Raw genomic sequence first — 12,733 nt, forward strand, 5'->3', positions numbered from 1 at the left:
GGTGCGGGCAACATTAGACAGGGCTGTTATCCAGAAAGCCTCCTCTGCAGCGAGAACACAGGTGGCGAAGCCTGAACAATGAGAGACCCAGCAGGGCGCTGAGCAGGGTTCGAAGGGCCTGTCAGGCAGGCAGATGGCAGGGCAGAGGCCCTGAGGTGGGAGCTCACCTGGTGTTGGAGGTCAGGTGGCTGAGACATAAAGAACTTGGAGGAGGTGAAAAGAAGGAGGGGCAGGTTCTGAGGGGCCTGCAGAGCCTGATCCGGCTCTTGAATTTCATTCTAAGGAAGAAACCACTCATGTGGCTGTGATTATCATATAACTATACACAGTATACCTGATTTTCTCACATGAACATATTCCTTTCTTAAAGAATTGTTGATTAAAATAAATTTAAGGGACATTCTTAAATATACAATGGGGCAGGTATTCTCGATATGGTGATTTTATTACACGGATATTCTCAATGATGGTGATTTTATTAAATGTGATTTCTTCCTTGATTACCCTTTACTGAACTCTCTTGGGCTGTGAAATATGAGGAGCGGTACATGTGTTTATGGAAAAGCAAAGACTTTCATTCAATAAGAACCTCAAAGTGGCAGCCAGTAAAACAAAAGCAAAAATCGTGATATGGCTAATTTGGTTCCTCCTTCTGGACTGGAGCTCCTGCTAAGCACAATTTTCCCATGAGGGAGGTTGAGAGTGTCTGTAGAGAACAGGAGAAAGGGGAGCCTCTTAGGAGATAGGTGCCCAGGAGTGAAGGGGAAATTAGGTCTCTGTGATCCAGGGAAAAGAAGGGGCACTGGGCCCATCAGCAGACGAGTGGATAAAAAAGCTTGGTACACTAAGACAACGGAATATTACTTGCCATAAAAAAGAGTAAAGTCCTACCTTTTGCAACAGCATGGATGGACCTAGAGGGTATTATACTAAGTGAAATAAGTCAGACAGAGAAAGACAAATGCCATACAATTTCACTTACATGTAGAATCTAAAGAACCAAATAAACAAACAAATAAAAGAGAAACAGACTCGGCCTAGCCGGTTTGGCTCAGTGGATAGAGTGTTGGCCCATGGACCGAAGGGTCCCAGGCTCCATCCCCGGTCAAGGTCATGTACCTTGATTGCAGGCTCGAATCCCGGCCCTGGTCAGGGTGCATGCAGGAGGCAAACAATCAATGTGTCTCTCTCACATGGATGTTTCCCTCTCTGTCTCTCCACCTCCTTTCCAATCTCTCTAAAAATCAATGGAAAAATATCTTTGGGTGACGATTAAAGGAAACAAACAAATAAACAAACAAAAAACTGAAACAGACTCACGGATACAGAAAACAGACTGATGTTTGCCAAAGGAAAGGGAGATTGGGGGGCTGGATGAAAAAGATGAAGGAACTAAGTACCAATTAGAATAGTCACAGAGATGTAAATTACAGCATAGGGAATATAGTCAATAACATTGTAATAACTATGTATTGGGCCAGGTGGGTACTTGAAATATCGGAGGGAAGGGACCACACTGTAAAATACATGATTTTCTAACCACTATGCAGAATAATACTGAATGTAAACTGTAATTGAAAACTAAAAAAAAGTCTTAGAGATAAAAAGGGCTTTAGAGAAAGAAAGAAAGAAAGAAAGAAAGAAAGAAAGAAAGAAAGAAAGAAAGAAAGAAAGAGAAAGAGAGAGAGAGAGAGAGAAAGAGAGAGAGAGGAAGGAAGGAAGGAAGGAAGGAAGGAAGGAAGGAAGGAAGGAAGGAAGGAAGGAAGGGAAATTAGGGCAGCATTAAGCAAATGGGCATTTGGTGTTTCCTCACTTTCCTTTCTATGTACGTGTCTCCTTCCCCTCTAGATCATAGTAGATGGTCAATAAATACATGTGGGATTAAACCTGCTGGCTTATATACTTCCTATTTTTTCTAATTATTTTTCATGGCATCAAAATCATATTTATTGAGTGTGACTGGGAAAATGATTGTGTTGAGTCACTATTAGCGCCCAAAACTTTCCAAGGAGGGTAAATTCTTTGGGGTGGAAGAGGGCTGGCAGCAAGAGCTCCCGCCTACCACCTCCACACATAGGGCCACAAGGTGAACACCAAGGCCGTCATTCAAGGTGATGTTGCAATTTTTTTCACACATTTTTAAAAATTTAGAGATTCAGAGTTTCTCCAGAGCTTCACAGTAAAATAATTGCATAAAGGCAGCCTGTCTACATTCAAAACAGCTAATTGACCTACATACACTCCTTCTGGGGGCTTTCCTATATGGCCAGCGTGGCCTACTTTGACCTTGGCACCTAGGACTGGCTCTAATACCACTACAATCTCCTGCGTTTCTCTCCGCCTGTTGGACATTGGGGAGCTTCCAAATCCTGATTATGGAAGCTTTGCTCATTTTATCTAAAAATTAGACACTGTGTCTGTCTTCCCTCCCTCTCTCTCTTTTTCTCTTTCTTTCTTTCTTTCTTTCTTTCTTTCTTTCTTTCTTTCTTTCTTTCTTTCTTCTTTCTTTCTTTCTTGTGATAAATTTCCTCTTTAAAATGAAATAGACTAAAAACCCATATATATTTTTTTGGGAGGCTTGGGTGTATAAATTCGATGGCATGCTGAAGGTAGAAGCAAGAATAGATTACAATGCAAGGGTCAACAATTCAGATTGATTTGGCTCCAGTCACCAAATTTGACCATTTGTAACCAAGATTGTACAAATTGTTTTATACTTACCCCTAGAGGCCCAGTGCACGAATTTGCATATGGGGTGGGGAGTGGACCGCCGGTGGTTGGCCGGCCGTGGGAGGTTGGCTGTGTTGAGCATCTGCCCCGCTTATATATATAAAAGCCCAAGCGACCTTTAAGACCAGAACGACCGGTCGACCAGTCACTATGACATGCACTGACCACCAGGGGGCAGATGCTCATCACAGCCAACTTCCTGCAGCCGGCCAACCACCTGCAGTCCACCCCCCCGCCCCATGCACAAATTCATGCACTGGGCCTCTAGTGGTAAGTATAAAACAATTTGTACAATCTTGGTTACAAATGGTCAAATTTGGTGACTGGAGCCAAATCAATCTGAATTGTTGACCCTTGCATTGTAATCTATTCTTGCTTCTACCTTCAGCATGCCATCAAATTTATACACCCAAGCCTCCCAAAGAAATCCTCCTGGATTAGCAAATATTTGAATAAATATTTGAATCTGCACACTCATAAAGGACATCAAATTGGTTTTGCCTCTTACAGTTGATTCACTTAAATGTTATGGATTTCTGTAGAAGATTGTAAAATGGGTATAAAGGATCAGTAACAGATGGAAATTTAACAGCTCCAATGTCTCAGAGTTGACAAAGACAACCTTCCGAATAAATAGCCATCTTATTTAGCAGAATTTTGCTCAGTTATGAATTTTTTCTAAAAGAACAGTTCCATTATGAAGTGGGGGAAGGCTGCCATTGGTATTTTCCTTGGTTTCTTGGATTTGGGACTTCTGGGAGATGATAGTGCATCAGGACAGTGTCAGAGCTGTGCAGAACTTGGAATCAGAGCTATTTTTGATTGATTTTCTGGGCATCACTTCTTCTTGGCCTCCGTTTCCTAGGCTAAATGTTCACTCGTCTGAACTCACCTGACTTATGTACATGTCTGAGACCAAGCTTTTACTTCTCTCCAAAGTTCTGTAGCTAGGAAAGTGGATATTGATGCACGAATACTTTAGGCTTGTAAAATTCCTACTACAGATACCTATGCATGTCCAAATAGACAATCTTTTACATGGAATAACTGTTGAAGTTCAGGCTTTGAAATTCTTAGCCTCTAGAGCAGTGGTTTTCAACCTTTCTAATGCCGCAACCCTTTAATACAGTTCCTCATGTTGTGGTGACCCCCAACCATAAAATTATTTTTGTTGCTACTTCATAACTGTAATGTTGCTACTGTTAATGAATCATAATGTAAATATCTGTGTTTTCCGATGGTCTTAGGCAACCCTGCTAGCGGTTCTCAACCTGTGTTCCCAGAAAACACAGATATTTACATTACGATTCATTAACAGTAGCAACATTACAGTTATGAAGTAGCAACGAAAATAATTTTATGGTTGGGGGTCACCACAACATGAGGAACTGTATTGAAGGGTCGAGGCATTAGAAAGGTTGAGAACCACTGCTCTAGAGGATGAGGAGATTCTCATTTTGGGAAGAACATAGTAACCTCCTGTTTATTTTTAAAAGAAATTACACTTTAAACTTTCAAGTTAAGAGGGGAAGAATAAAGATGTTGCCCAACTGTATTACATAGCATCCATATGTTTCCATTTCTTGAATATTCTTTTCATAACAGTAAAAAAGAAAAAGATTCTTAGTTTAAGTCATCAATGGAGGAAGATCATAAACCTGTAAATAAAGCCATGTTTACAGGCATGTCCTTCCAAATGTGGGTTTCTCCTTCCCCACAAACTTCTAGTTTCTCTTCCTCCAAAGCTTTCATTCTCAGTGTGGTGTGGGGAATGTTTTTGATATAATTGGGTACGGCTTTGAGTTTTAAATGAGATTTAAAATGTCAGATGCCAGACTCCTGGCGTATCCCTACATCTATAAATGCACCACCTGTCAATGGTAGGCAGAGCACCGCTCCCATAGACCCCATGACTTCAATCGTCACTTCTACCAGATGATGCTCAAATCTGTAGCTCAAATCCTCAGCTGAATTTCAGTGCCATACTTCCAACTGTTTGCTGCATATTTTCACCTGATTGCTCAGAACAATATCTTCGCCTGAAAAACTCTAGCCTGTGAAATCTACCAACCCTTATAGGGTGGTACTTCTTGTTGCTAGTCCTTGGTCTCGCCCATGTCCAGGCCTTTGCTTCTCTCCCTTACCCTCTACCTACTAAGCACCAGAGCTCCCCCAACTCCATCCATGGCCTGTGGGAAGTTTCCCTGATTGCCCCAAGATAGGGCTATTCACCCTCTTCTCTGAATTCCCTAGGATTTCCTATCTGCACTCTCATTTTGTTTTTTTCAAGTATTTTTTCCCCCCTGCCAACTAGACTGACAGCTCACAGAAAGCAGGGCCATGGGACTTTATAATCCTAGTGCCCACAGGGTCTTATTCTGGGCCCTACCATTGGTAGATACTAAACCAGAGGTTGACTCATGGGACTTGCAGCTGCTCCAGTTGTTTGGTTTGGAATACAAGGGGTTATTAAAATATTTAAGCAATTAAAAGTTAGAAAATGTCACATACCATCTAGATTTAGAGTTATTCTCAGGAAAAACGAAAATGAATGGGAGTTCCAGTAACTCGGAGTTCTCATTCCTCAGGCAAACATCCTGCATAGCAACCACTCCTCAGGGCTGGGTGCCTGCTTTCCCCTAAGCTTCAGCTCCCTTCACTCCCTGTTACCATCACTGAAGTCATCCCTCTAGGTTGGGAAAGCACTGTGGCCAGACCCCTGCCCTGAATGAATTCCACTCCATTGACCATTGAGAGACTAGGAGAGCCAGTCACAAAGAACCTTAGTTTCAACCTAATAAATTCTTGTTTACAAGATAAAATAAAACATATTTTATATGTGACATATGGGCTAATGAGATACCTGTCAGCTCTATTTACTATAACAAATAAGATGTAAACAGTTTGGGGGGAAAACGCTAGAAAGACTCTTCAGGCTCCAACTCTTAGTCAGATGATTCACATCTGTTTTAGAAGGCCCAAGACTGTCTAATAATGGAAAGTACTCCATCCCTTTCATTCTCTAAAAATGTCTAAAGAGATACATGTTATAATTATCAACTCATGGCCTATTTTATTTCCTTTAAAAATCAAAGCTGTTAAGAAATAAATTCTAGACACCATATAATTTTAAATATTTCTAACACATACTCTAAGCTTCAGTATGAATATATATTTTTAAAATATATACACACATACAATATTATTATCCCACTTGAAAATTAATAATTCTTTTATATGTTAAATATCTAGTTGGTATTCAAATTTCCGATTCTCTCTCTTTTTTTTTAAATAATTTATTTGAATCAGGATCTAAATAAGGTCCACATATTGCAAGTGGTTAATATGTCTCTTGTCTTTTAAAAAGTCTTCCTCTAGTTGCTTTATTTTTAACTTTTTCTTTGGAACTTTTGGTTGAAGAAACCAGGTTATTTGTCCTGTCGAGTTTCCCTAGATTTTGCTAACTGCATTCATGTGATGTGTCTTCTGTACTTCCTGTAAATTGGTGGACCCGGAGCAGGGGTCTACATGCTCGTGGGTAAGATGGGGGCCACACTTTGATTTGTCTGTGGTTGCGTTCAGAGACCATGTGACCAGCAAAACCAGCAACATTCACTACTTGGCTCTTTGCAGGAAATTTGTTACCTCTGCTCTAGGGGCTGATCAGATTCAAATTTCTTCTTTTTTGTTAGGAATATTTCATTCAGGTGTTGCACCTGGTGCTGGAAGAAGGAAACAATGCCATTTTTTCTTTCTTTCTATATATATATATATATATATATATATATATATATATATATTTTTTTTTTTTTTTTTTTTTTTTTTTTTTTTTTTTGTAGACCTTAGCAGCTACTCATAATCATTGCTTAAGTGCATTGTTTTATTAGGGGTTGCCCAATGGTGCTATTGTAAGTTTAATGTTCCCTCTGCATTAGTTGGAACACTTCTATAAAAAGTAAATTTCCATAACCAATGACATGGTTATCCCGAGGTTCAATTTGTATAGCAAAGGCAGGATAAATGCTTGAGTCATTTCCTATATTGTTCTCACAACAATATGTTGGTTACCCAGCATTTTTAGAGTTAACCAGAGGGGTTTTGTTTGTTTATGTGTTTGTTTTCTTAGTATAATTACAAACTCATGTTTTTAAACTTATTTTAAGGGCTTTGACCTATTGAAATTTTATTATCCTCATTGATGTTTAAGAGGAGCCTCTTCAGGTTGGCTCCTGAACCTTTCATACAATGGTAGTCTCATTAGATTTGTTTCCTGGTTTGACAAGATGTTCCAGGCTCATTTTGCCCATTCCTGTCCCAGGAGGAATCAGCCACTTTTCTAGGGGGCTCTGCTTCCTTTTAGCGGGAGACAGACTTTAGAGAACACAATCTGAGTATGCTCACCTAATAAACTCTAAATTAGCTCTGGGAATACTGGGCATTGCCAATGGGGAAAGTCCAAAATGCATTTGCATCACTCTCTGGACTATATCCAAATATTGAAGTTCAAATTATGAAAGATAGACTGTTTATGTATGAATTGCTTTGCCTCCCATGGCAATACAGCTCAGGGGAGGCACACTGGATGATGAAAAGCTACGGGAGTGAGCTGGGCATTGAAGTTGGGCTAGAATATCAAATGGAAAATCCTCAAGGGAAGGCAGTGAGTCTCATCCTAAAAGTGGGATGCTAACAATGCAAGTGTCTGAAATGAACAATTGGCACACAGTATGACAGGGAAAGTCCCCTAATTTATCTCGGGGCGGGGGGGGGGGGCGGTATGATGACCAGCCCCTGCCCCCATCAAGCACTGAGAATGCTTTGATATCCTTCTGATCTCTGTGATTCTAGGATCCTCATTCTTAGTACCTAGAACCCTTTATTATTCTGCCTTTGGGCTAACTCTTCCTTCTAGAGGGGCTACAGGAGGTAGAGAAAAACAGTGCATCAGATTATATGAGAATCATCAGATTCCCCAACAGTATGTTTTTTTCATGACATTTTTTTCTTCTCAAAGAAATAAATGTGAAGGAAAAGTATTGGGCTGCCAAATTGAGATTTAGTGGCCTTAAGTAGGATTGACCTGCCTAGCAGCCATGCCAAATGCTTCTCACCAATACTCTTACCAACAGGCAAAGGTCTAACTCTTCAGGGTGTCTGGCAAGGGGCATTCTAGAGACCTTCAGGGGTTGACCGGGAAAGCGACAGGAGTTAATGCACAAACAGTTGAGGTTGAGCCTCAAACATGGTCCTGGAATGGCCGGAGGACTCTGGTCTCTCAAGCCTCTACAAACATCCCTGAGATACGTTCACCCAACCCTGTCTTCATTTTCCAAACATCTTCCGCATTCTCTTAAGGCAGAAAGTTAGAGGAACAAGCAAAAGTGAAGTGCATTTTGATACCCTGGGAAATGTACTGAGTGGTATCCGAATGAGTCAGCATCTTTAAAACTTCAGAGAAGAAACAGGAAATGCTAACTGATCAAAGTGACTGCAGTGTGGTGGTTTTAAATGTGTTCTTTCAGGTTACTGGGGAGAGGCTTAAAGACCTCAAAGTGTGTACTTGATCTATGATGCTAATTAATGTAGCCAAAAATGAACTTAAAAAGACTCAGGAAAGAAATGCTCAGCCACAGAGGTGTAGGTGTAAGGCAGCAATGCTTAAAAGGTTCCTCCAATGAAGAGGTATGCATTTTATTAAATACTAGGGACCTGGTGCACAAAATTTGTGCACTGGGGAGGGGTCCCTCAGCCCAGTCTGCCCCCTCTCACATACTGGGAGCCCTCAGGGGATGTCCTACTGACGCCTCCTTTGCGGGAGGCGACCGGGCTGATCAGGGGAAGGCACCAGCCCCATCACCCCGCTGCTGCAGCCACTGCCAGTCACTGCAGTCACCAAGGTGTTTTCATCAACACGGACTCCAGTCCCTTCACCATGAAAAAATGACAACTTTCTTTAAGCATTTTCAAGATGTGTCGTTCATAGGATATGACATTTCTTCCTTTATGTTTCTTTTTATCCTCACCTGAGGATATGTTTCCATTGATTTTTTCCCCTTCCCTCTGATCCCAGGCTTGGCCCCTGCCCAATCCTAAAGCCTCCATCCAATGGCCTGCTGGGAGTGTCCTGGGTGCTGAGGAGGTTCCCAGGACCCAGGTACGTATGCAAATTAACCTCCATCTTTGTTGGGTTAATTTGTATACTCACTCTGATTGGCTATGGGCATAGCAGGGGCACGGTCAATTTACATGTTTCTCTATTATTAGGTAAGATACTTGAACTGACATCTAAATGCCTTTTATCCACATTTATTTATTTCTCTCTCTATATTTATTTATTTAATTTATCTTTATTGTTGAGAGTATTACAGATGTCTCCCATCATTTATTATTTTTTTATTTTTTTTATTTACTGTCTAAAGTTTTACATATGTCTCCTTTTTCCCCCGATTGACCCCCCACCCCCCGCAACCATTCCCACCCTGGGAAAGCCTCCACTGCTTCCCCAGGGTCTCTGTCCATTGGTTATGCTAATATGCATGCATACAAGTCCTTTGGTTGCTCTCTAACTGCCCCCCCCCCTGTCATTTGTCTCTGGATCTATTCTTGTTCATCAAATTATGTTGATCATTATATCCCATATATGAGTGAGATCATGTGATACTTATCTTTCTCTGACTGGCTTATTTCACTTAGCATAATGCTCTCCAGTTCCATCCATGCTGTTGCAAATGGTAAAAGTTCTTTCTTTTTTATAGCGGCATAGTATTCCATTGTGTAGATGTACCACAGTTTTTTAATCCACTTATCTGCTGATAGGCACTTAGGTTGTTTCCAAACTTTAACTATTGTAAATTGTGCTGCTATGAACATAGGGGTGCATATATCCTTTCTGATTGGTGTTTCTGTTTTCTTGGGATATAGTCCTAGAAGTGGGATTACTGGGTCAAATGAGAGTTCCATTTTTAACTTTTTGAGGAAACTCCATACTGTCTTCCACAGTGACTGACTGCACCAGTTTTCATTCCCACCAGCAGTGCAGGAGGGTTCCTTTTCCTTCATTCTTTTTTTTTTTAACTATTTTTTTCTTGATTTCAGCGAGGAAGGGAGAGGGAGAAGGAGATAGAAACATCAATGATGAGAGAGCATCATTGATCGGCTGCCTCCTGCATGCCCCACACTGGAGATCGAGCCCGCAACCCGAGCATGTGCCTTGACCAGGAATCGAACCATGACCTCCTGGTTCATAGGTCAATGCTCAGCCACTGAGCCATGCTGGTTGGGCTATCATTCATTCTTAAATCTCTATTGGGCTGAAGGAGGAAGGCTATGAGGAAGAAGAAGGTAATTGGGGCTTTGTTAGTTGCCTTTTAAAATACAACCTTATGAGACATTTATTCTATTTTCCTCTAAGTGTCAGGGAAAATTAATCTAAGGTTCAAATCCCATTCTACTATCAAATAACCAAGAGATCCAGGGCAAGTAACAATCTTTGTCAGCCTCAGCTTTCTCTTGTACCATATTAGGAATCAAGTTTCAAGAGTGGTCATGGGAATTTCATAAGCACAAACAGAAAGATAGTCAGCAACTAGCACAGTATCTGGTTCAGAGAAGGTGCTCAGTAAACGGTGGCTCTCTTCCCCTTGTCTTCCTCAATAGTCAAGACCTGAAATAGTTCCTGATTTTTTTTTTTTTAATTTCAACATCTATTTAAAACGTCTCAAAGATCAAGCTAAGAAAATGGATCAAATGCAGCACTTCTATTTTAATAAAAGTATCTTTATAGCTTCCTTAGACTATTTGAGACATAGAATAAGACATGTTGGTCTGTTTTGATGTCTTTATAAGAGAAAGGAGGAGTTGCATCATGATGGCAGTGGAGGTGGGTGAGTATGTTCCAAAAACCTTTAATGGTGCTGAGATATGTTTTTTAATCTACTGACTTACATCACTAAATCTGTTTTATTCATAGTATCAAGTCCTATAGGTTTTCTTATTGACAAATCTTTAAAGTGCAATAGTTCAAATAGATGATTTCCTAATCGATAGTCCAGAGATGTCTCAAGACATTATGGTGATACTAACCAGTAGTTCTCAATCTTTAATAGAAGATAGCACCTTTTTTGGCATAAAAAAAGTATTGGACACTTCATGACCAATTCTATTTTTAGTACTTGTAAAGAATACATGATAAAAAAACTACCACACATTCAGAAACACTTTTATAAACTACAAATTCTTTTTTATCTATAACAGCATCTTGATACATTTCAAAAATTATATTTTGAATTATATATTCAGTCTATACTCAAAGCTGAACCATGAACATGAGTTTTCTGGCCCCTTAGAATAACGCTGATGCTGTTGATGGATCCCCAATTGATAGGTGAGAAATCAATGTTCTCTAGATTGCTGCTAGTAAAAAAATGAGGAGTGTTAGAAGTGTAAATTGATGAAAATCTTTCCGAAAGGCAATTTTTTATATGCATAATCTTAAAAATGTGTTTACCTATTGGAACAGTAACACCCCTCCTACCAGTCAACCCTAAGGTAATAACAAAAAAAGATGTGGGTGTAAACATGTTCACTGTACAGTTATTTCTAGTAGCAAAATCATTACAATATTCTTTGCAATAAGTAATTGCATAGCAATTATCGTTTGCAACCTCAATTTCCAAGAGAAGGAACACTGTGGGTGATCTTTCACCAGCTTTGTGCACTTCTCCTCTAGCTTCTGGGTGCTTTGACACCAATAATTTGCACCTATCACCTTAGGAGAATTGCTACTGGGAGTTGCAGCCCATTTTCTTAGTGGACTTTAGGTGGCCGGGAGTTGACACATACCATTCCTCTACCCCAGAGGCCAACAGCCACTGACTGACGACTGGTCTGGGAGTATGAGAGCCCAGCTTCTTTGCCTCAAGGTGACACAGAACTCTCCAGGATCAGGCTGAGTGTGGGCCTTCACCTGATACTCTCTCCACCCCCTTGATTGGCTGATCCCCTTTATAACACCCACTTCCCCCACTCTTTTACTCTGGGGACTGTTCCTCAATGAATGGTTTGCAGTTTATTCTTGGCTCAGCAATTCATCTGGGAGACCATGACCTCTGACATCCAACAGTAAGGGTCAGTTCATGACATCCCTCTAACATAATATCATAAAGATATGGTAATATATTCTGCATATATCTTAATTGAAAAGAAAACTATGCTATAATTAACTATGCAAAAATTCTACACAGGCACAAAAAAAAAGACTAAAAAGATGGATATAAGATATTATCTCTATATTTATTTCTGATGGTAGAAATATGAATATAATATATTATTCTTTATACTGTTCTGGATATTTTACGAAATGTATACAATGAACACATTACTTAAAACAAGCAGCCCTTTTCTGGTTATAAAAACACAGCAGCAGGAACTCAGATCAGCTGAAATGTGTAGCAAGGAGGAGCAGAAAAGGCTACAGAGCACAAGAACTGTGGTTCAATAACAGAATCGTAAAAACTGGAATAAAAAGTGCAGTTGCTAGAAAAACAGAGTTGAGAAATAATATAGTGAGAGCCCTTTATATACACTAAAATGAATGTTACACCCCATTACAACCCACAGACCACTCCATATTGAGGTTTTTTCAATAAGTGGTGGTTCTATTTTGATGCATATGACTGGAACCATTCATGTGACTACATCTACACACTAGATGTTTAATGGCAAGGATTATAGTTTATTCATTTTTTTTTTATTCCCTGAGTTTAGCAGAGAATCTGGTATATAGTAGAAACTCGATATAGTTTATGAAATAAATTGTAGTTCCGTGGAAATTAACTGATTTCATTCTTATTTTAAGCAGCAGCAACTTTTATTGCTAACTTAAAAAAAAATCCCAACTTGCTTAAAACTTGTGGAATGCATTCTCAAGTACTCAAAATTAATGGCCACCGTTTATGGAATGTCTACCATGTGCCAGACCCTGTACCTGGAGCTTTATATATCC

General features: G+C 39.9%; 1 protein-coding gene across 1 annotated transcript in view; it reads right to left on the reverse strand.

The window, feature by feature from the left end:
* The window catches only part of SERPINE2 (serpin family E member 2), a 59,493-nt gene that overhangs the window by 23,360 nt on the left and 23,400 nt on the right, over positions 1-12,733 (reverse strand). The window lies entirely within an intron of this gene.

The sequence above is a fragment of the Plecotus auritus genome (genome assembly GCF_963455305.1).
Source record: "Plecotus auritus genome assembly, chromosome: 5".
NCBI classification, from domain to species: domain Eukaryota; kingdom Metazoa; phylum Chordata; class Mammalia; order Chiroptera; family Vespertilionidae; genus Plecotus; species Plecotus auritus.